Consider the following 23,674-nt stretch of genomic DNA (forward strand, 5'->3'; position numbering starts at 1 on the left):
CATATCCGGCTAAGGAACGTCTTAAAATACGGTTGATAAAACGGTTCAAGAAACTAAATTCTAATTCAATTTTGAACGTTTATTAGAGTAACGTAAAATATACGTAATTTTCGGAACGTTTTTAAAATGTTTTAATATCAGGTACATAGATACAAAATACAAATGAGCTTTAAATTCAACTTAGGTACTCCTGCAAATTGTATAGGATTTAGAGCTCGCATCTTCAAATTGAAGTAAAAAATATCTTGCTGAAACTGCTCGCCTTCTTTTTTAACAAGTTGAGGTATCAAAATTCTCCATTTTGAAATCTATGATACCATTAAAGCCTAAAATAATATAAAACCAAATAAATTTAAATAAAGTTCCATGTAAGTTGCAATTATGTTTGGATCAGAATCTGGTTCATTTTGAAATTCAACTAACTCTCTCATATTTAAGCTCATTCCTCAAGCTTCGGGTCTACTTTGTGATGTATTAAAATATCAATTTTGACCTATATTTTTTCAAGAGCTGATAACAGCCAATGGTTTTATGTTTCTAGTTTAATAAAATTCTTTTTTTAAATATCTTAGCTAGGTAATCAGCTGGACTAATACCCAAGGCACCACCTTAGGCCTAAGTCATCATGCGACTTTTGAAGCCCTTAATTCAGGTGGCCGGGTTACAATGCGTAGGAGGGTGGTGGCAAGCCCTGCATGCCACGAGATCGAGCCAACAGCTCCCTACACTAACTATTACCAGAGAGTGTAAAGTCGCTTCGCTACAGAGAGGCGCCTCTTCCTATCCCCGTAATGTTAAAATTTCGTGGTACGTTTTTTCCCCATGAGAGCGTTGAAGAAGCAGACGACGGTGTTTGCAATTCCCGGACACACGATGGCACTGTAAAATTGCTTATCAAAGAAAAATAAATTTTGCTCTCAGTAGGTTAAAGTTGAATTCAGCTCAGTCAGCTGTGATGTTAAATTATTTTAACTATTTAAGTAAAACAGTTGATTCCGTAAGAAATATAAAAGTAAGTACAAGAAAAATCCCTCCCTATTTCATTTCATTTCATTATTATCAACTGTACTTCTTTAATATATCAAAAGAAATTCGTGGAATCTAAAGTGGAATATTTTATGGGCTGGCCAAGTCTTAATTAAATATACCAAAACCATGGTAGAACGTTGGTGTTTTGAATAGCAGCGGTGAATTAAATATTCTGAAATATAATTAAGAACATTTTCTTTTAGAAGGTTTGGACTTTCAATGGCTTTGTAAATTTCTTAATCTTCGTCAGTGAATTGTCCTTTACCTTGCAAAACCCAATGGTTATCATATTTGGACAATTCTTCATCATGGTCCAGGAGCTGGTGCTTTAAACGAGTCTGTTTAAAATAAAGTCATCCAAATTGTCAATTCAATATGAATCTGATGGTTTTAAGAGGCTATTGACTGATGCAGCTCTGTACGCGGTCTGGTATTGTTGAGGATTTGGATGATCTCAATTGTCTCCTTATTGGCGAAAGGAACCAAAGTAGTTTTCTAAAAATCTTGACTATTTCTTGCAGTTACTAAGAACTTAAAACCAAAATTATCCTTTATATAATTCCATAGGAGTAGCAAAGACTGAATTGATAGTTTCCACCCTTCAATACAAGGTAAGGTTTTATACCTACAGTTCTGAAGCTACCATATATTAAACCTTTCCAATTTTTCTTTCAGCATTGGTATGTGGATGGATTGATCAGTCATTGCTCTCTTACAGTGTGTTTCATTGTTTAATGTCCTGCTATTGCAGCAATCAAAAAGGCCGTTCATGTGTAAGAGGAACTCTGCTGTGTATGTGCTTTCAATTGTTAACTCCTAATCCCAGTGAACAGGCCATTTGAATTAGAAACACTTTGACAGCAAATTTGGGCAGCTAAACTGACTTTCATGTTAGAAAATGCTGGTAACTTGATATGTTTACGTTTCAGCTTATGTGTGCTTTGAAACTTACCAATTTCTTGGTCTATTTTGAAAAAATGTTCTAGGACTGCCCAAGAAACTAGATTGCCTTCCACTATTATGGGGTACCGTTTGAAATTGTTCCTCACACTTTTCAAGAGATGTGGACGATCAATTTCAATTAATGGCTTTTCCACTGATAGCCTGTTCCTTGGTCACAGACTACAGCTTTAACAATAAGGCCAATACGTTTTAGGTGAGTTACGCAATCATGAAGCAATATCTTCAAAGTCTGTTCGTGACAAGCATCTTTTGTGAGGAAGTAACCAATTGGTGGTTTGAATTTCAGTTTTATGTCATTCACCATGAACACTAGGGCCTGATTTGCGTACTATTTTGACCTTCCATATGGACCGAAGTCTACGAAACCTTCAATGTTATCGTTTTCATTATTGTCAAAATGTTTAGTTGAATGGCTATAATTATGTTCAGTACAAATATATTTAAATGGAATAGAATTCAATAGATAGTTCTGGGTTTAAATTCATAGGAATTGACTTTATCCACTGTAAAAAAATTTCATTTAAAGCTAGTGTTCATCATTGTGAATATTTTATATAAATTATCATTTTCTTCGTTGAATTGATTTTGGAGGGCATAATTTGGCATTTGTAGTGCTGCGTTTACATTACACCAGATTGTAGTTGTAACATGATCTTCAGGTGCATTTTCATTTGCTACTATTTGAATTAATTATAAATGAACATAAGGCAGTAAGAGACCATGGCGGGATATGTTTTTGCCTTCAGTTTACCTAGGGAAAACCGTGGTTTCATTGGAATTTTCCAAAAAATAATAGGTGTAACTAATGGTGTAAGCCTGTTTTTGATTTTGATATTCATAAAACAATCGTCGGTGAAATGAAGACCGCAAAATACGTGGTTAAAGTGTAAGTAATCTGTAGTTTTATTTTGGAGCTTTTCACTGTTTAGATTTTGCAGCCACTGCAGAACTATTAAGTTTTAAGAAATGTTAATGTATTAGAATAGGCTTATTAAATTAAAACGCCTATTCACCGGTCTTTATCCCTTGGAAACTTGAAAAAAAAAGACAGACGCGTGGTTACCTTTTTATTCGATTTACAATTTTTAACCGAACAAGACATTTCAAAATAAATTAAACACGCAAAAATACCTAAAACACTCTTCCTTTTTTGCGTCTTCTCAAACTCTAATCTAGCGCGCGCCGGAGAGACTACTAGCGCCATCAAACGCCCGGGAATTGAGCACGTTCTCGGCGAATAAAATCGTACCACGGATTTTTAAGAGAGGCGCCTCTCTGTGTAGCGAAGCGACTTTACACTCTCTGCTATTACCGTTAGCCTAGACAAGTTTTTGTGGAAGGGGAAACCGAAGAACTCGGGGGAAAACCCCTTAAACCAGTGGGGAGAAAACTTGCAAACTCAAAGCAGAAGGAGTTGTTCCGAGTTTTCACCCAGTGCCACAAGCTGGGACCGAACCCGGCTCCTCTTGCTGCGAGGCGAAAGTGCTAACCACTCCGCCACCCCACATCTTAGCTAGGTATACATTTCAAAGAAATAAAAATTACAGTTGAAATCCTGATAAAAGGTTATATCTAATTTTCTTGAATTATTAATACCTAGCTAATAAGACCATAAGCCAATACACTTAGAATATTCGTATTTCAGTTCGTAGCTTGGGCTATGGCCGCCATTTTGCGCGGGATTTTTTATCTATGGGAAAAAGTATAGGTGACGTGATACTGAAATCACTATATATGTTCCTCAACAGCTGTTAACAGACTAAAACCAAGCGTTACTATGGTTCTAGTTTCATAAAAATATTTTTCTCAGTGCATAATAAAGGCGATGATGTAATTTAAATCCCTGAAAAATTAAAATATCACAGTTTAAATCCAATAGTGTCCTTAATTTTAAATATTCCATTACTTTTAAATTTCTAAATAGCTTAACACACTAAACAGAATAGGTAAATAGCATCTGGAAATACAATGAAAAATGCCATGAGCCAGGGCCGTCTTAAGACCTTTTGGGGCCCTGGGCTAAATTATTTCTTAAGACTTTTGTGATCCCCAACGGTCAGCCTTTGTAGGTCCGTTGTCTAAATTCAAGGGGACCTACTGAGCGAAATAAATTGTCATTGGCTAGCTGCATAAGCAGCCGATGCCGGGATGGTGACGTCAGTGGGAAGCCAGAAGCTCAGATTTCCGCATTGAAATCAATGCTGTAGTATTGTCTTATCGCTGTATCTTTGACATATTTTAGTAATTAAATGAAATTAGTATCCATTACGACCATTTTATGATCACTAAATTATGTAAACTAAAGTAAGTAACCCAAAAATGTCATTTAAATAAACTCAATATATATTTTTATTTGGTTTAAAGATCTTAGCCAGTAGTAAGTCTAGGCCAAAACAGTGACGATTTCACGATTCGAGGAGCTGAAGAAATTAGGAATAGTTAATCATTAAGTGATTGACTCAATTGATTAAAGTAAATTAAGCCAGTAAACGGATTAGAAAATTTAATCAAGATTTTTAAAACAAAAGCATGTTAAAATATTAATGTAAATCTCTATTTCAGATATAATAAAGATAATAATGGTAAAAGTGCTTAAGAATTTTTCTCGTTCAGGTAGACTAACTTCCCTTAATTAGTTCTTGATCTGGTTACCCTCTACAAGCTCCTCCATGATCCGAATTAATCTTATTTTTCATATTTGGTCTCTACCTTCAGAACGAGAGGCAACAGTCGTAAGCTATGACTCCGGCACTCCAAATGTGACTCGTTAAAATTATCCTTTTTTCATCGGATTATTATTCCCTGGAACTACTTCCCAGATGACATTGTGTGCGCGGGCACTCTGGATGTCTTCAAGAAAAAATTGTCAAATGTCACTTTTTGTAATTGAATTTAACCACCCATGTGGTTTCCTATTTATATCTTAACTCTCGGGCTCTTCAGTCTTCTGACCCTAGCCTCCACCTGGACTCTTGAGAAAAAAGTATTTAGTTATTGTTTTGATCTCAATCTTTATATTTAACTACATATAATTAGTAGTTACAACTCTACTGAAATTGAAGTTTGATCAATAGTTATTTGTAATATTTATATAATTAAGTGATTTCTAATATTATTAGAAATAATTTTATATTCTTAAAACTGAAATATTTTATTTAAGTTTAATAAACAATTATAATTAAATACTTTGATAAATGAGATATTGCTCGTTTTACATTGAATTGAATTATTAATACTCTAGTTTTTCCCAAAAACAAAAATAGAGCTTCCTCTTTTAGCCACCTTTAAATAATGAAAACTTCAGAGCATTTGTACTTTAGATAGTGCAAACATATAACAGACTATTCAGTTTATTTATTAGCATATGTAAAGGCAATTTTAATTGAAAACGATGCTTTAAAAAACATTTAAGAAAGCAATGTCGACACACAGTAAAGGTTGCATCAGGTCTTTAGGCTTCCCACTGACGTCATAGCTGGCGTAGAAGACCGAAGAGCAGACGACGGGGAAATGAAAACCCCGCTAAGTAGGCAACCTTTATTAGCGTATTTATGAACCTTGGTCTAAATTCAACTACACAAAAATCAAACCAAAACCTTTTTTTCAAAAGTATAACATAGACCTACCGAAAATAGATTTTACTGACAGTGACTTGTTCTTAGGTTATATAATTTGTTGGTACCGTATGATACGCGATGTGGCGAAGAGTCAAATTACTTTAAACGTAACTAAAAGATACATAACATTAAATGAGCATAAATAATATTTATCCAACCAAACCCTTATCCCTAGAGTAGAGGCTGTATGGCTGGCCTTTCCGGGGCCCCAAATCTGGCTGGGGGCCCTGGGCTGTAGCCCATTTAGCCCATGCCTTAAGACGGCCCTGCCATGAGCATGACCATTATTTTAGGACCAAGTGTTAAACAAGTGTAAGCTTCAGTCTAAGCCTTACGATTTTGTCAAAAAAAATATTTAATAAAGTTTTTCGCCTTGAAGGCCTATCGGCCGAAGTACCGCATATTTTTCCCCAATAAAGCTTAGTTTTCTCCCCCTCTTCGGTCTCTTTACTTGTTCGCGTTTTTACTCCTCACTCTCTAGACCATTGGTGGTTCTCGTGTTTTTGCTCTAGCTGTTTCAAAAACGTGTTTTACTCGAAAACATGCTTATATTAAAACGTAAGAAAAACAATATTTGAACGTTTAGTTGTTAATATTATCAAAAGTGACATAATTATGGCAATTGTCGTAATTATGTCCCTTTTGATATTATTTATATCATTATTAGATGTTATATTACCAAGAACGTATTTATGTTATTATCTTCATAATACTAACGAATGGAAGATATGAACTATAGAAATTAAAAAAATTGTTTATGAAGCTTAGTATTTTATTTAGAATCAATTACTTTAAGTTTAATTTAACATTAATTACTTGAAATTGAAATACTTGAGCCTAGGTGGCGCAGCGACATTGAAGATTTGGAGTTATCATTTACGAGTGTCTGTTTAAGTTTAAGAATAAGGATGTTTGACAGTTTTCAGTTGTAAATTCGAAAATTATAAAGAAATTAAAGTTAATTTTAATGATAACTTCTGGGTGCGGACTAAAATAATATTTGTAAATCGAAACGTTATTTGAACGTCTATAAATCTTATCAAATATAACGGTGAAAAGAGTTGAAAACATTCAACTAATATCAACGTTGAAGAAATAATCTTAAAACGTTGTATAAACCAAAAAACCAAGACTCAACGAAACTGAAACGTTGTCATTGCTACGTGGGTACTTAGTTCCTCCGTTCCTCACTACGAGGCGTTATTTGTTGGTTTCCTTCTCCCCTCCCAACTTGTATTTCGCTCGTATGAAATAGGTCCGATTGACACACTTGGAATGAAGTAGGATGACACGACAAACTAAAGAAAATAAAGACCTAACTAAACGTGCTATATAAAAATAGATGGCGCTAGCGCTACCATACTATCAATATAGTAGCGTTAAATAGTAATAACAGATAAAATTAACGGATCTATTACTAAAATAATTACGCAATAAAATTTAATATGATATGCTTAAAGGAAAAGTCCAGGTTTGGTAAAACTTGGGTCTATTAGAAAGATCATGTTTAAATAAACTCAAAAATATCAGTCGTAAAATTGTATCTTTTTTTAATGACGAGAAATTAATTTTTAAACGAGCGAAATTTACCGCCAAGCGATCTGCCATTTTTTGTTTCGGGGTGACGTTTTAGGGCTTTAATCACGCGCTGTTCGCGCTATAACAGGCTTTAACAGCGCTCTGTTCCCCGCGCGCGCTTGCTCCGCGTGCGGTCTGCGGAGGGAAGGCGAAAGAAAATGGCAGCTCGCTTGGCGGTAAATTTCGCTCGTTTTAAAAATTAATTTCTCGTCATTAAAAAAAGATACAATTTTGCGACTGATATTTTTTAGTATATTTAAACATGATCTTTCATATAGACCCAAGTTTTACCCAACCTGGACTTTTCCTTTAAGCATATCATATTAAATTTTATTGCGTAATTATTTTAGTAATAGATCCGTTAATTTTATCTGTTATTACTATTTAACGCTACTATATTGATAGTATGGTAGCACTAGCGCCATCTATTTTGATATAGCACGTAAAGCTTTTTATGAATTTTTTAAAATTTTCCTTTGGTGGTGTGGGCCCTTAGGTTGCAGCCTAGATAGCGTGTGCGTAAAAACGGCCCTGTCCCAGGGTTTGTACATGTTTCTAATTTAATAATTAAAAACTAGACTCCGGCGTTCCGTACGGCGTTGCTGGCACTCTACAATGCTCTTTGTGTATCAGGACTTAAGTCTCGCGGTAGAAGCATGCAGTTCTTCGTCCAATCTTGAAGCCCGAAAAGGCTCCAACTGACCCTTCTTCATATTTGGGAAATCCCTCTGCTCCCAAAACCTGGGGAAAAACTTGTCCTTAACCGCTTGGCTTGGTCCTTCCCCCTGAGCAATCCGGTTTTCGCATGGGTCGCAGGGCTACGGATAATGCTCTAAGGCTTGCTACAGCGGCCCAATGTACCTTAGCGACGAACTAACTCGGCCTCAGCGTCCACCATCAGGCTTTACTCTACAAGCTACAACGCAGCGATCTGAAAGGTATATTTTCTGCGCGGTCGCACCGCGCAAGTCCGGGTTAATGGTACCCTTTTCGTGCCTTTCCCGGTCACTCGAGGTATCCCTCAGGGCAGCTTGGTGAGCCCGATCCTGTTCAGTGTCATCCTCGACGGGATTCCATCTCTCTGTCATGGGGGGTTGACCAAGGTCAACACGCGGAAGACATTGCCGCTTGGATTTGTAGAGGTGCCTATATGTAGTTCACCCTCGGCCAACTTTCGAATTATGGCGTCACATGGGCCCTCAACTTTCCAGCGCTGCCAATACATGGTCGTCTCTCGTGATCAACGCACTCCGGCCGATCTCTCACTAACCGTCGGACGTACTCCTCTGACTCGGGTGTCCAATTATCTTCACTTAGGGGCTATCTTTGATGTGAAACTCTCATGGATACCCTACATTGAATCAACTCATCAGGTCCAGGCTGGTCTTTACGAGACCTCTGTTTGCTTCGGCGACTAGCACTTTGCTCGGTAAGCTGGACAGAGTCCCGAATGCCGCGCTACGAGTTCTCCTGGGGACCATACTGATGGAAACGGAGGCGGCCATTCTCCCATTGTGCATTCGCCGGGGTCACCGCGATCTTCCCCATCTCGCCCTTTTTGGTGCGGCTGACAGTCCGGTGTCCTACCCTTTGCTGCTTCGTGATGAATTACCGCCCTTGGAGATCCTAGAGGGCCGGCTCTCCTTCCTCCTTCGAGGGTGGCGCCTGGCTTAAAAACTCAACCTTATCTGGCTCTTTCAAACTTCCCGGGATCAATTGCCCAAAACCAATACATCGCTCACGATCTTATCTTGTTTGCTTCCCCACTCCAGGGACGAGTACAGTACAGAAGCGTTACGGCAATTGCTTTTCGCGACCTTGGAGCCCCATGCTAAGGAAGCAAATGGCATTTACACCGACAGCTCGGGAGTTGCTGGTGCGCCTTTCGTGATCCCGGCCCATGGTGTGGGCGCCGCGTCCTACATAAATTCCGGGCAACCAATAAATCAGATCGAGCTGTACAGATGGCTCTTTCGCACGCGGTGGAAAACCTCCATGGAGCGATTGTCATCTGCTCGGATTCCAAGACGGTTGTCACCCTCATTCACGATCTCTGTGACGTCAATCGGGGTCGTATCACGTTCTTATGGTGTCCCGCTCAGGTTGGGGTTTTCGGTAACGAAACGGCGGACGGTCTCTCGTTTTCTTCGCCCTCCGCGGATTGACCTCTTTCTCCCCTCGACTCTTGCGGAACTAAAACGCGTTTGTGGCCACGCGATTACCTCGGAGTGGACGGGCAGCCCTACAGGCCCCGTTATTCGCTCATAGAGGCTAAACGGCTCCCGGACTCTCTCGCATTCCTAAAGATAAGGATGTAACACACTTCCTTCAAAGGCGACACTGTTTCGTTTTCATTTAAGTCAATCGGACGCCTGTACTCACAAAGAGACAACCCGAGGTGTTACTCACCGATTTTGTTCAAACTCGCGGATTTAGGAGACCTTCATGCAAGTTGAAATTTCCCAAAGGAAAACATTTCAATGGGTTTCCGTTTTGCCATGGCAACCAAAAATATTTTGACAACTAAATCTAAACTTTTCTTTACGGGATTTAACATGGGAAAATCTTATAATTACAGGGAATATTTTAAAAAATTAAACATTTTGTTATGGCAATATTTATCTCAAATGAAGATTTAATTTTTAGTTTTTGGTGAAACAATTAAATTTTGGGTAAAGCGAAAACATTTAGGTGATAGGAAACAAAATTTGGTAAATGCGAATAAAATTGGGGTTGTGGTTCGTTACGAAGAATGAGATAGTCATGTAGAAATCATCTATTTCAGAGGTATCTTTAAAGGGTTATATTTCTTAGTTTTGTCATTACGAACAATGTTTTTTATTACGAAATAATTTCCCAATTTCAAGTATATTGGTCAAGGGGGCGAAAACTCTAACAATTTCTTAGTAGACTCGAAATCTCCAGACTCGATAACGATTCAAAGTAATTGAAATGATACTTATCCAAATCTTTATAGATTTCAATTGATATTTTTCAGGCAAGGGCATAAATTAATTGAAATGAATTGAAAATCCCACATCCTAAAAAAATTTGGAAGGGCCAAAACTAAAAATAAATGAAAGATTGTGAATGATTTTGTCGTCATCTATGTTCAAAAATAGAATGATATTTTATAGTAATTTCAGAGGGAAAAATTGATAATATAGTATAGCTGCTGCCATCTATGTAAAAAGAAACGAAACAGATAGAATGGTTTTTGTGCATCTCTGCTCTCTCTCAGTTCCTCTGAAAACTTTATTTGTAAAATAAAAACGGAGTCGTTGAAAAACGAACGCATCTGGGACAACTCAAATAAAACACCAGTTCGTGGCTAGAAGCTGCTGGATGACATTTTCAGATGAGCCACTGAAGCTATAATATTGCGTTGACTTCTAACGCAAGCAAAGAAATAATAGTTAACGAATAATAGTATATTTTTAATAAATCCTTGAATTGTTTATTTGAAATTAAGCACTGACCTGATTTTGCAAGAATGTATTTATGTACTAAGAATATGGCAAGACGGAGATTCTGTCCCCATGGTCGCATACTTTTCAGCTTAAGGGCCTGTGGCCAAAGCCCTAGCCAAAGTGCTAGCCCATTGAATTTAACATGTTTGATTCTAGCAAAGCAGACTTTTGCAACACGCCCTAAGTTCGACTGCTTTGGATATTTTGGTCTCACTCTTTCAAGTAGACGCTAGCGTAGACGATTCCAATCTTTTACTTTTTTTATTTTATGAGACCAAATTGTTTTTTTCGATAACTCTCCCTTTAAGGGGGCTGGTCGGAGGGGGCGGAAATTAACGGCACTGCGTGCGCGTCAAAGAGCTCTATCGAATGAGACCAACTTGTTTCTTTCGGTCACTTTCCCTTTAAGGGGGTTGGTCGGAGGGGGCGGAAATTAACGGCACTGCGTGCGCGTCAAAGAGCTCTATCGAATGAGACTAACTTGTTTCTTCGGTCACTTTCCCTTTAAGGGGGTTGGTCGGAGGGGGCGGAATTTAACGGCACTGCGTGCGCGTCAAAGAGCTCTATCGAATGAGACCAAGTTGTGTTTTTCGGTCACTTTCCCTTTAAGGGGGTTGGTCGGAGGGGGCGGAAAGTAACGGCACTGCGTGCGCGTCAAAGAGCTCTATCGAATGAGACCAACTTGTGTTTTTCGGTCACTTTCCCTTTAAGGGGGTTGATCGGAGGGGGCGGAAAGTAACGGCACTGCGTGCGCGTCAAAGAGCTCTATCGAATGAGACCAAATCTCTGGACCAACTATACAAACTATACAAGTTCGCCAAGAAGGCGATAATATTATTTTGTGCCACATATAAACGACTTCGATAAGAAAGTGCCACTCTTATTTATTACTTCTGACCATACACGGTTTCGATAAGAAAGTGCCACACTCATTTATTACTTCTGACCATACATGGTTTCGATAAGAAAGTGCCACACTTATTTATTACTTCTGACCATACACGGTTTCGATAAGGGGATCGAAATTGGGGCGGGGGGAGGCGAAGTTTGAGGTTAACTTGACCCTAAAACGCCGTAAATATACGTAAAATAACTCGGAAAAACGAACGGGAATTGCGACAACTTAACTTGACAAATCCCCCCGCGTTGCAAAGGAAGATTAGAAGTTCCGAGTACAACGCGTACTGAGCGGTGTGGCTCGGTCGGTAGAGGCGCGGGTTTTTGGAGATTACGCGGTAAAGCCACTAATGTAAATTATATTAATAAATTATTTTTCGCAGCTCCATCTACCGTGTCGTCGCTTTTCCACGCCAAACAACATACAACACTTAACGACAATCCGTCCATAGCAATAGTCCCACTTCGATATATATATCTCGATGTGGAACTGAAAACAGACAGTCATTGAAAAACGAACACATCTGGGACAACACAAATAAAACACCAGTTCGTGGCTAGAAGCTGCTGGATGACATTTTCAGATGAGTCACTGAAGCTATAATATTGCGTTGACTTCTAACGCAAGCAAAGAAATAATAGTTAACGAATAATAGTATATTTTTAATTATTCCTTGAATTGTTTGTTTGAAATTAAGCACCGACCTGATTTTGGCCCGCTTTTTGATATTAAGCCTCTAGGAGAGCATAGGTCAACAGCGTGAGATCAGTGTTGCCAATGTTTGAAAGTTGAAATTCCCATTGCTGGGTAGTAAATTTACCACGAATTCCCACACTAGACCCCGACACCGCGAAATTTTGATCGGCGGTGGCGGCGTTAGCCGGCGTTTCTTTATAAAGAAAAATAATTTTATATATTAAATATACAATTTCTTTCTTCATAACGTTGCAATTGTCAAAAGTTATTACAAGCCTAGCTACTGCTGATTGCAGAACTTATTTTATGCAAATTACTTACATCCCACGCTCAAAAAGTTAAAAAATACAACGTCTAATAAAATAAAACACGAATTTTTTAAAACTTGAACAAATTTATCGAAATTACCAAAAGAGTTATCAAAAGTTTTTCAATTTAATGAAAATGGGTAAAAATGCAAATGATTTGATAGAAAATTAATAAAAATGGATTTTATTGATAAAAAAATTTAAATGTGATAAAACTCAATTGTGTTTATCAAATCGATAGAATTATGAGATATTATTTATCAAATCATTTACATTTTTACTTGTTTTCATCAAATTGAATTTTTTTTCAATTTTATTTTATTTCGTCAATTTTAAAAAATTTTAATTTTTTTGAAAATTTTCCAAGGGAATTTTTCAAAATCCCATCCTTTTTCCGGGAAGGATTTTTCCATTGGGTGTTGTCAAAAACATTTTCGGTTGCCATGTTAAAACTTATGCCCGCTGAAACTTTTCCTTTTGGGAATTTTCATGATTCATTAAAGCTTACTTAACCCCCGAGTTTGAATAAAATCAGTGTGTTACACCCAATGAGGTCGAATAAATAACGATCCAATAAAATTTGGGATTCGCATGACACGTTTTATTTGAGTAGGAGAATTAGGCTTAAGTTTCAACTTTTTCCAATTGTGTTGGCGCCATCTGTTTCTATAAACAGACACTTTTGCAAAAAAAAGTTCAGGTTTGGTTTTCCAATAACACTATAGATGGCGCCAACACGATTTGATTAAGTTAAATTACTAGGCCTAACTCTCCAACTCAATAAATACTGTCCCGCGAAACGGTAGGTCCTGGAAGGTGGATTTGGATCTTTATTTATTCTACCTCATTGGCGCAACCGGGAGACCCTCCTTCAACAAACGAGCCTAGCGAGGCAGCGACTGCGAGCATGGCGCTATATAACGTCCAAGCTCCGAGGCGAGCGCACGAAACACACAGACAGGTTAGATAAAGGACAAGATTTTCGTTGAAAACCGCAAAAAGCGCGTGGCAGCATTTTAGACAGATTTAATCGGCGTCGTGCTGGAAAATTATCTGCGGCGGCGGCGCGCCGACTAAATTTTGAAATCGGCGGCGTTGAAAAAAAATCGGCGCCGGCGTGTACTTCGGCGGCGTCAGAGTCTATCCCACACCCCTATTTAGCCCCGCCCCCAACGAAAACTCAGCGGAAAACATACCATAATTTACAATTTTTTTGAAAAATTAACTTTTTAAAATTAAATTTTATTGAAATTACAATGTTTAAACATTTTGGTTGTTAGGCATTAATTAATTGTAGTATTAGGACTCAGGAGGCACCCCCTTTATATTATTTATAAAAACCAAGATTCACGAAAAGTGGATCATTCTCTCTAACAAGTAATTAGACATATTCCGGGTCTCGTTCAGGTAGATCTTAGTCTGGGTTTCGTGACGTCAGAGCTTGTATAGAGAGCAAACTCCAGAGAGAAAAAAGACGGCAACTAAAGGGGCATTTAATTATTGAACAAAACTCTACCCTTGGATATGGAACTGACCTTGAACAAATATGGTATAAGGCCGCGTTCAGTAACCGTAATCGGAGAGTAAACAGTTTATCAACCGTTGAGTTGCGATTGCTAACGTGACGTAGTATTCTACTGAACGGCTCCAGGCAAATTGACTGAATTTTACGTTGAGTCGTCTGCTATTTTTTTCTGCATCTTAAAAGCTGAAATAAGTTATTTTGACCGAGGCTTATGCGAATTTAAGTATTTTGAATAAATTTGGTAACTTAATAGCTGAAAAATAATGAAACAACACTTACCAATTCGTATTCTGTCATAATCGTCTGATGGCGCTGCTATGCTATGCTATAAATATTTCCTTCATTATCGGACAAATCAATTTGTTTAAAACTACTAGGTAGATTAAAAGTCGCATTGCTTGCAACGTCACGATTGCGTTTATCAACAAAATAAGCGGCTATTTCGATTGCAAACGTGACGTCAATCCCGGAAGTCAAAAAAGTCGTACAGTAGCGAATGCGCATTCAACGGTTAAACCGTTTGCTGTTACTGAACGCGGCCCAAGTTTTTTTTGGGGGGGGGGGGAATTCGAGGAGCCAATCCCTAAAATTTCTCTCTCGGGCACTCGAGACACGTTTCAGACGTGAAACGTACCATAAGAGATGTAAGAAACGTTAGATTCGGCAGTATAAATTCAGAGCGAAGTTGAGGTGGTACACAGTATAGGGCGGTTGTCAATACCTGAAAGACCGACCCCGACAAAGACTAGTCATAGGTAGCATAGCGTATTGTCTACTTGGAGAGTGATCCATTTATGACGAAAATACACTACTCTAGATAATTTCGGGCTTTCTATTGATAGTCAAATTAAAGAAACATAGGATAAATACCCGCAGACATGAAATTTCCCACAAAATCAACGTTAACTTTCCCCACAGAGCCAAAATGAAAACCAAAAATTCGCACAATATGGGAAATTTCCCACCATCTGGAAACACTGCGTAAGACCGAGCTCAGGTTTTTTTAAATACATATTTTGAACCCGAGACGAGACCGATAAGTTTTCACGTTAAAACCGAGCCCGAGCTGAGGTATTGTGGAACGCATACTGTAACTAGTGAGCCCGAGCTGAGGTATTGTGCAACGCATACTGTAACTAGTGAGCCCGAGCTTGAGCCCCGGTTAAAATACAAATTACTTCGAACTCGAGCTTGAACCCATTTCATGAATCACATAACTCGGAGCTAGAGCCCGAGCCCGTATTACAAATTAACGTACTAAGAGCTCCACTTTGAGCCCAACATAATACTTGAGCCCGAGCTCGAGACTGATTTTGTAGTTTTCATATAAGAAGTGAGCCCGAACTCAACTCACGATTACGATTGAGCTTGAGCCTGAGACCGATCTGTATACTATTTTCGTATCTCCTTTCAATTCGCCCATGTTCGAAATTTATTTTGGCAAAAAAGCGTTAGAAGCTGGCGTGGCATAGCGCCTTCTGGATTCCCGGGCTCAGGGCTGCCGAAAAGGAGCTCGAAAACACTAATTGGGCTATTTGATTAATAAATTATGCGACGAACGAAAAATCGGGTTTAGCAACTTGAGCAACTTTAGGAAACCAGAGCTTTCGAAAGGGTTAATTAATATCATGTTGAGCAGAGCTACAATATAGTGATCCCGTAGCTTGAGCTTGTCTGAGTATTTTGAAACATTGAGCTTGAGCTTGAGCCTTTAGTAGTTTTAAAACTCAGTGAGACCAAGCTCGAACAAATTTAGTGAGCCTGAGACCGAGATCACATTGCGAGCCTGAGACCGAGATCACATTGCGAGCCTGAGACCGAGATCAAATTGCGAGCCTGAGCCCGATTTGTAAATATAGTGAGCGCGTGCCCGAGCCTGCCCGTATATCTATAACTATGGTGAGTCCGAGCCCGAGATGGTTTGTAGGTTTTAAATCTACGGAGCTCCAGACCTCACACCAGTGGGGGAATTTAGATAGTGAGCTCGAGCCCAAGACCCGGCCAATTGATGAGACTAAGGTGAGCCCGAACCATCCGTAAGCTCAGGGCCGTGCTTAGGGGGTGGCGAGCAGGGCGGTCGCCCAGGGCCGCTAAAATGTTACCATAGGGATGTATATACCGGAGGGCCGCTACACTTGTCAGTTTCGCCCATGCATTTCGCCCAGGGCCGCGAGACCTCTAAGCACGGCCCTGCGTAAGCTCATATACGAATTCAGTGAGGTGAGCTCGTGTCCAGCTCTTGGCGTTGACCTCTGCAGGAGAGTCAATATGACCTTTGTGTTCTTAAATTTGGTCAATGTGAAGAAAAATTATGTTTTCCTAAAAAAATACTTCCACAATACACAACTTGTGTCGACGTTTGCATATTCTTCGGCTACTCTCACTAACTCTAAAATTTTGGCCTGCACTAATTTTAATTCCGAAATTAATTTTTAAACAAACATATTCGAGCGAAGAACAAACACCGAGTAATCTAAAACGCAAACTTCAACCAGACAAATTGCTAAATGCTAATAGGCGCTTAAATAAAACATCCTTCAAGGAAATCGCCAAGAAGTAATATTTCGGAGAGCCAGGACCTGTAAGATACTGTTTACATAGTGCTTGTTGAAATATAGGAAGGGGAGGGGTAAATAGTTATGTAAATGTAATTTTGCTTTAGAAACAAAGTCATGTATTATAAAAAACAGCATAAGTTATATACAATTTTGCGTTATTAAAATTTAGGAATTTATAAAGTTGGTCATATCCAAAGTCGAGAAGCCATTTACAAATTTTCATCTTCAACATATTTACATTTGTGGAATTTTTTATATTATTATCTAAGATATTATAGAGTTTAGTTCCTAAATATTCCGCATGTTTTCATTGTTGAAATAATGAAAAATTTTACCTGTACGGTATGCTACATGTGTTTGCTTTTAACCAGGTAGCTTTTTTTATACATGTGGAATCATCTAATTGAGAGGTATCTTTAAACGGATTGAATTTTTTAGTTTTGACACCGGAGTTAATGTTTTTATTAAGAAATAATTTCCCAACTTATTAGTAGACTCAAAATCTTTTCTTGCTATGTACAGACGCGATAACTAACGCTAATTTATCCAAAAAGGTTGACATTTTAGCAGTAAATAAATTAGAAAAATTTCTTCGCTCTTATTCTGTAACATACTTTCTAAAAAATAAAATACTTATGCGTAGATAGGCACCTCTGAAATATTTTCATTATTCAAGAAAAGGGACTTTTTTAAAAACAATAAAATCTAAATGCAATAACCTTCTTTGTCGTTTGGTTAATATCAAAGTTAAGTATATTTTTAATTGTATTTTGAAATTAACCATTGTATACCATGAAATATTTTTTTATTGTGAACGTGTTCCATTTATAATTCTGCTATATATTGCAATATACACACTTCACAAATGGTACCTTAGCTATACATAAATTACCCACACTTACGTCTACAATCTACACGAAATACCAATTAAACTTAAACCTTTTTAGCGTTTTCTTAATTAAACTCTCTAAAAACGTCATGATAATACTATAGAAATCTCATAGGCAACTAGAATGCTGCCGTGAAACTGGCAAATGGACCAAACGCCGTGGCAGACGATAGACAGATTTTAGCCAATCAGAACACAAAGAGCGGTTCTGCCCATAATCTAGCGTCATCTAGCTCTTCATTATTATTACGTTACCATAGAAACAGCATTCGATCACTACGTCTTTATTTACTATCTTTAAAGATGGCGCTTTTGGCGAACGACAATTTTTTTCGGACCTAATTCTTTTAATTACTTATATGAATTTTTTTGTATTTATGTTTAAATTACAATAAAGCCGTCACAATGTTTTATTCCGTCGTGTAAAAAGTGGCGTATTCCAGGAGCGAAAATGTGTCATTTTTCAAGTAATAAACATTAAGCCTCGAATTATAAACAGCGGGCAATTTCATTCAAATGTTTGCTTATGACTTGTGAGTTTCAACAAAACGGCGGGTTATTTAAATAGAATTAAAATTTATTTTTAAATTTCAAATGACTATTTAATAAATTTTCTTCCACTTGAGTAAAAAGGAAATTATCGTTTATTTTAAAGATTGTTGATGATAGTAAAAACAAATCAATCCAAAATGTTTCGAGAGTCTAAAAACAACGATATGAGATAAAATAAAAATATTGTTTTAAAATAAGAGCAACTAGTTTTAGATGACTGAACGAAAATGTTTCCGAAACTATTTTGGTTTTTAAAGTATAACATTTATCTCGCGCACTATCGTTGTTTTAAGTTTCTTACTAGTCATTACATCTCTGCGAGTTTTTAAGCTAAATATGTAAGAGCATTTGTATTTAAGCGTTAACTGTATCTCCGGCAAGCAGATGGCAATTGTTAAACAATTAATACATTATGAAATGATAAAATGACCACATCAAAATCCTCTGGGTTTTTTTATTGGTCTATTAGTAACACTATCTATTATTATACTAATTATTGTGACTTTACCAAAGGGGTATAAAAATTGTGTCTAGATAAACTATACAAGCCATTGATTTTTGTTTCGCTTTCATTCTATCATTTTATAGCCATTATTAAAAACCAAAGTAACTTACCTGTTTAATTCTGATATGTTGTGTTAGAAAACTAATAGCCACAACATCGCAACACCATTGGCCTTTTTCAGTGGAATTAATGCGAATTTGAATGAAGAGGAGGACTATCGAAAATTCGTGTCTAGGTATACTGTATAAGCCATTGCTTTTGTTTTGTGTTTATTATACCTAAACATCATTTTGTAACTTTTAATTCAGCTCTCTTACAACATCTCTTCTGTTTTTTGTTTTGGGTTCATTCATTTTGGGCGAATTTGTAAAATTGTATTTATAGCAATTAAAAGTAAAATTAATACTTTACCTATTTTATTGCTAAATACAGTTATTGTGGAAAAACTAAAGGGAGCTGCCATACGCAAAAAATTAACTAAGTTAATGCTATTTAAGGGTCAATAGAAAACCAAGAAAACATAAAAGCAAGAGACAACTACTAAAATATTCTTAAAATTTTGCAATATGGTTCTCATTTTATTTGAAAAATCATTATGAAAAATAGCTAAATTAAGGATATTATACCATTGTACCTTGCTTCTAATTCAAATTTAAAATTTCTACTTTTTAATGATAATGGAAAGACAAAAGTGACATTTACATTTATTAACAATACTGGAAAGACAGCCTAAAAAGTGAATTAATATAAATAGTAATATATTCATATATTTTTGTAAATTTAATTTTAATTTGTTTTAAAATATGATCTTAATGTGAAATTGCATTTGAGCAATATAAGTAAAGCGTTAAAAATTTATATGTGCTAATTTTGGTTTTGTTTCCCCAATTAGAAATACACAAAATAGAACAATAAAATTTGAATTTTTTCTCTGAGCAGGATTTGGGAGTCATGGTTGATCTGGGGTTAAAGTTTTCCAGTCATATCAGAAATACATTCACCGAAATTATCAACGTCCTATTCCTCTAACACGGAAGGAATATTCCCATTCCACCCCCCTCTATTTAGTAAGGAGGAGAAAACCCCCTCGAAATTCAGCCTCTCCCGTTTTCACCAAGGCTACTTGAGTACGCCACCTGGCTATTGTTCTTTCCTCTCACTAGATGTCGAAGTAATCTACCCATGATGCACTAGAATTTTTCCTCTCCCGCGGGCGGGCTGAAATCAGTTCGGTTTTTATTGCCTCCCCCCCCCCCTTGTTCTATGGGAAAATGCCCCCCCAATAAAAAGGAGGTCGTTGATAATTTCGGTTCATGTATTTCTGGTCATATTCATAAAGTCACTAAGAAAATTCGCTACACTACTGGTATTATCTGTCGTAATCTCCTCTTTCGTTTTCCTAAATAAATTCAAACCCTATATATTTCTGTTCTTCTCCCGCACATGGATTTCTGTTACCAGTTTGGAAATATCATCTTTTCGAAACTCCTAGCCTCTACTGGTCTGAAAAAACTTCATACTGATCCGGTTCACATTCGTCATCGCCTTAATAACCTTTGTCTACTTCAGGAATTATTTTTGAATAATTTACCGCTCAATTTAGCTGATTTTTTTTGTTAACTCTTCCCAAACCTCTGGCTATTCCCTTAAATGAAATAAACCTAGTGTTCTCACCTCCCACCGTCTCAACTATTTTGCCTCTGACTTTATCACTGACTGGAATTCTTTACCACCGGATCTAGTCACAGTATCAATTATAACTGCCTTTTAAAACAAAGCTTTGGGTTCTCTAATTATTTTATTTTGTACTTTGTACCTGTTCGTATCGTTCAGTACCGATGCTCAAACATAAGCAGCTCCATGCTCAAACATAAGCATCTCTGTTGCAATAGATAAATAACCAACTCTGCCCATTGCCCTTAGACCTAGGCAATTGAAACGGAGCTATCTTCTTCCAAATAGGTTCAAAGGTTCCTTATTACACATATTTAAGAAAACAGATATTAAATTTAATATTTTTACTATTATACTTTAGTGATTATCCCCAAAACGTTTAAAATCTAAAAATGAAAAAAAAACCCAGCGAAATCCTAATAGACTGGTTCACTTTTCTCTAAAGTGGTCATTTTAACAAGTCTAGCGGCATTTTGGGTAACATTTGGCCAACTGAGTTTTTTTTACTAATTTGGACCTCCTGAACACGGATTTTGATGTTGGCACTCCCGATTTTGGACCGGAAGCTCAGAATTCAAGATGGCGGACGTTTTCTTACAAGTACGATATTTTCACACCCGAGGCCATTTTTTTGCCGTTTTCAAGGTTGTTTTGGTCGTAGAATGCAAACATAATTGTTATAGACTGTTAAAGCAATTATTTTACTGTTTTATATTATAATTTTCCATAAAATAAATAGATAATCATGGAAAAAATACATAATATTTTGTACTGGGCTACTTATTTCGGCGATAAGAGCCTGCGAGGGTCTGGCAACTCTGCTCTGCACTGTTTTGGTTAATAAGCCTTTGCTTAAGGAACTCGTAGCTAGGCCAAGAATCTTATATAAAATAAATTGGCCGCCGTAAGTCGGTAGTTCTTTCAATTATACTATTAAATTTCACTAACAAGTAAGTATGTAATGAAGTTGCGCAACTGAGTATTATTGTTAAATTGTTCATCCGCATTGGAAATATATAAACAGCATAGCAGTTCATATAATGGGAAAGCAGAAAATTGCAAAAGAAATGACAGTGTGTCAGAATTTATAGCCCGGTGCACCTAGTAACAAAGACCATACCACCGGAGGCCTATCATCATAGTGCCCTACGCCAGCGTCCCCCTAGCCCGGACAGGTGACAAATCCAGCATGGGTAGCAGAACCCTACTACTGATGGTCGCACCTTTGACGCAAGCCACTCAACCCAGCAGAAGGTGCAGCAACGGGTGGACCAATCCCCACATCGCACTCAGCAGTGGGATTTAGAGTGGATGCTGTAGCAACTCCAGCCGACACCCTACCTATGAAGGTAAAGAGTCAAACCCTTTGGAGAGAGCTCCTAAAGGGGAACGACGAGCACACAGCAGTCCAAATAACCCGGCACAGCTAGCACCGGTGATCCCGGTGTGGTTCCAAAAGGCCAGGAAACAGGACCGTCGTGCCCGCATATGGAGGCCCACCACCCCACAGCAGGCTACCCAATCCGCCGAGGCGGCCAGTTTGCATGGACCCTCTCCGTTAGCCTGCGCCGAAGCACAGTATCCAGCCCAAACCTGACCGAAGTCGGAGGTGGAGGTAGGACCATTTGATCAGAGCTAACATCTCCCAGTGCGCCACCGCCCTTATGGGTTACAAGAGCCGGACCCCGACTCCCCGGTAAAGCCACCAGTTATTGCACACTCTAACCCATTTTGGGCCCAAAAGAACTGACAGAAGTAAAGAAACGGTAGCGGACCCCATCATTTTATAAAATTGTAAAATACATAAACGTCCGTTTAAAGTGGATGGCGTCACGTGCCATCTCCCTACCACGCACAGGGCACGCACAGAGCACGCACAAAAAGCGCCCCGTGCCCGTCACTCACCCCGATAATTACATCACGTTGCGAAAATCATGAGTCGCTTGTTTTTAGTGCAATAAACCCCGCTGAAAAATCGAGGAGACAATGACGAAGAAGGTATTACACGATTTGAAAAAACAAAGAGGCATTTTATTAATCTACTTACAAACAAAATTTATAAGTACGTTTCGAAAATATCACCTTCGGCTGCGATGCAGGCTTGGGCGCGAACAATCATATTGTCGAAGGCGGCTTGAATCATTTCCGGGGTTACTTCCGGGCAAGCGCTTACAATTCGTTGACGCAGCGTACACCTTGTCCTTGACGAAGCCCCAAAGAAAGAAATCCAACTGAGTCAGATCGGGCGACCTTGCTGGCCAGTGTACGGGACCGTTTCTCACTATCCATCGTTGTGGAAATTCGTTGTTTAGGTAATCTCTCACGGCTCTGTGGTAATGAGGCGGGGCACCATCTTGCTGAAACCAGTCTTGCTCGTTGCGCCAACGGCAGTTCGTCAAGTAGTTGTTCTAGCTCATTTATCAAGAAATCTAAATAACTCTGGACATTTATATTTTGCGGTAAGAATACTGGACCAATTAACCGGTTTCCAACAAGACCAATCCAAACATTCAAGTGCCAAAATTGAAATTGGTGACGGTGTACATATCCCCAGTGTGGATTTGTGTCTTCCCAAACATGATTATTTTGGTGATTGTAAGGCCCGTCTCTTGCAAATGAGGATTCATTCGAAAATAGCATGTTGCGGAGGAATTGTGGGTCGTCGTGCACGGAATTTAGCAGCCAGTTGCAAAAATCCAGCCGTTGTTGAGCGTCTCCATCTCGTAAACCGTGGTGAAGCGTTGCTCTGTAAGGATAGTATTTATGTCTATGTAAAATTTCCCAAATGCGAGTTTTAATGCAAGCCAAATCCTTACTCGCCGCGGCACAACAACTACGTGGGTATGCGGCAAAATAGGCTAAAACGGTGTTTTCAAAGTCCAAATCCCGCTGACCAGGCCCACGAAATCGAGGTTGTACGTTACCAAACTGGTGAAAGTCATTTACAGCTCGCCTTACAGTAGTTATGGATGGTCTTCTACCTGGATATCGTTGCTCAAAGATCTCACTCACTCTTCGTAGATTTCTAGTAGTAAATGGCCACTAGTTCCGTACGATCAGCTCTGGAGTATTGAGGCATGATTGTTAAGATTGATTACGACAATAATGTTACACAGTATGTATTACAGTTATTTAAATTTCTAAATAAATTTAAGGTTTTTACTGATCTTTAAAGCTGTGGTCTATTTAACTTCTCGCCTATCAGGGTTAAAATAGTTTTCGAATACGACTAGATGCAAACACAGGCCAATTAGATTAAAAAACTAATAGGAAAAGTCAAAAGCTAAATGAGCCAGATTGTGGTTTCAAAAATAGTGCCACGCCTCATGACCCCCGAAATGTGAAATACTGTATTTCAAAACGATGAATAGGGTGAAACGGTTCGGCACATTGGCCAGCAAGGTCGCCAGAT

General features: G+C 38.2%; 2 long non-coding RNA genes across 6 annotated transcripts; both read left to right on the plus strand.

Annotated features, from left to right (window-relative positions):
• The first annotated feature begins 292 nt into the window (after positions 1-292).
• On the plus strand, positions 293-2,490 carry LOC149926751 (uncharacterized). Of its 5 annotated transcripts, none has more exons than XR_016473575.1 (7): positions 293-1,012; positions 1,089-1,158; positions 1,233-1,516; positions 1,597-1,645; positions 1,781-1,933; positions 2,016-2,185; positions 2,279-2,490. It is a non-coding gene; the product is annotated as an uncharacterized LOC149926751 (long non-coding RNA). The 5 variants fall into 5 exon arrangements; XR_016473577.1 differs by having other exon boundaries at positions 1,597-1,640; positions 1,705-1,933; XR_016473574.1 differs by having other exon boundaries at positions 1,597-1,640; positions 1,748-1,933.
• A 1,680-nt stretch (positions 2,491-4,170) lies between these two features.
• On the plus strand, positions 4,171-5,008 carry LOC149926752 (uncharacterized). The gene is made up of 3 exons (XR_016473578.1): positions 4,171-4,296; positions 4,357-4,605; positions 4,708-5,008. It is a non-coding gene; the product is annotated as an uncharacterized LOC149926752 (long non-coding RNA).
• The last annotated feature ends 18,666 nt before the right edge of the window (positions 5,009-23,674 follow it).

Source organism: Leiobunum rupestre, chromosome 9 (genome assembly GCF_980474605.1).
Source record: "Leiobunum rupestre chromosome 9, qqLeiRupe1.1.hap1, whole genome shotgun sequence".
Lineage (NCBI taxonomy): Eukaryota > Metazoa > Arthropoda > Arachnida > Opiliones > Sclerosomatidae > Leiobunum > Leiobunum rupestre.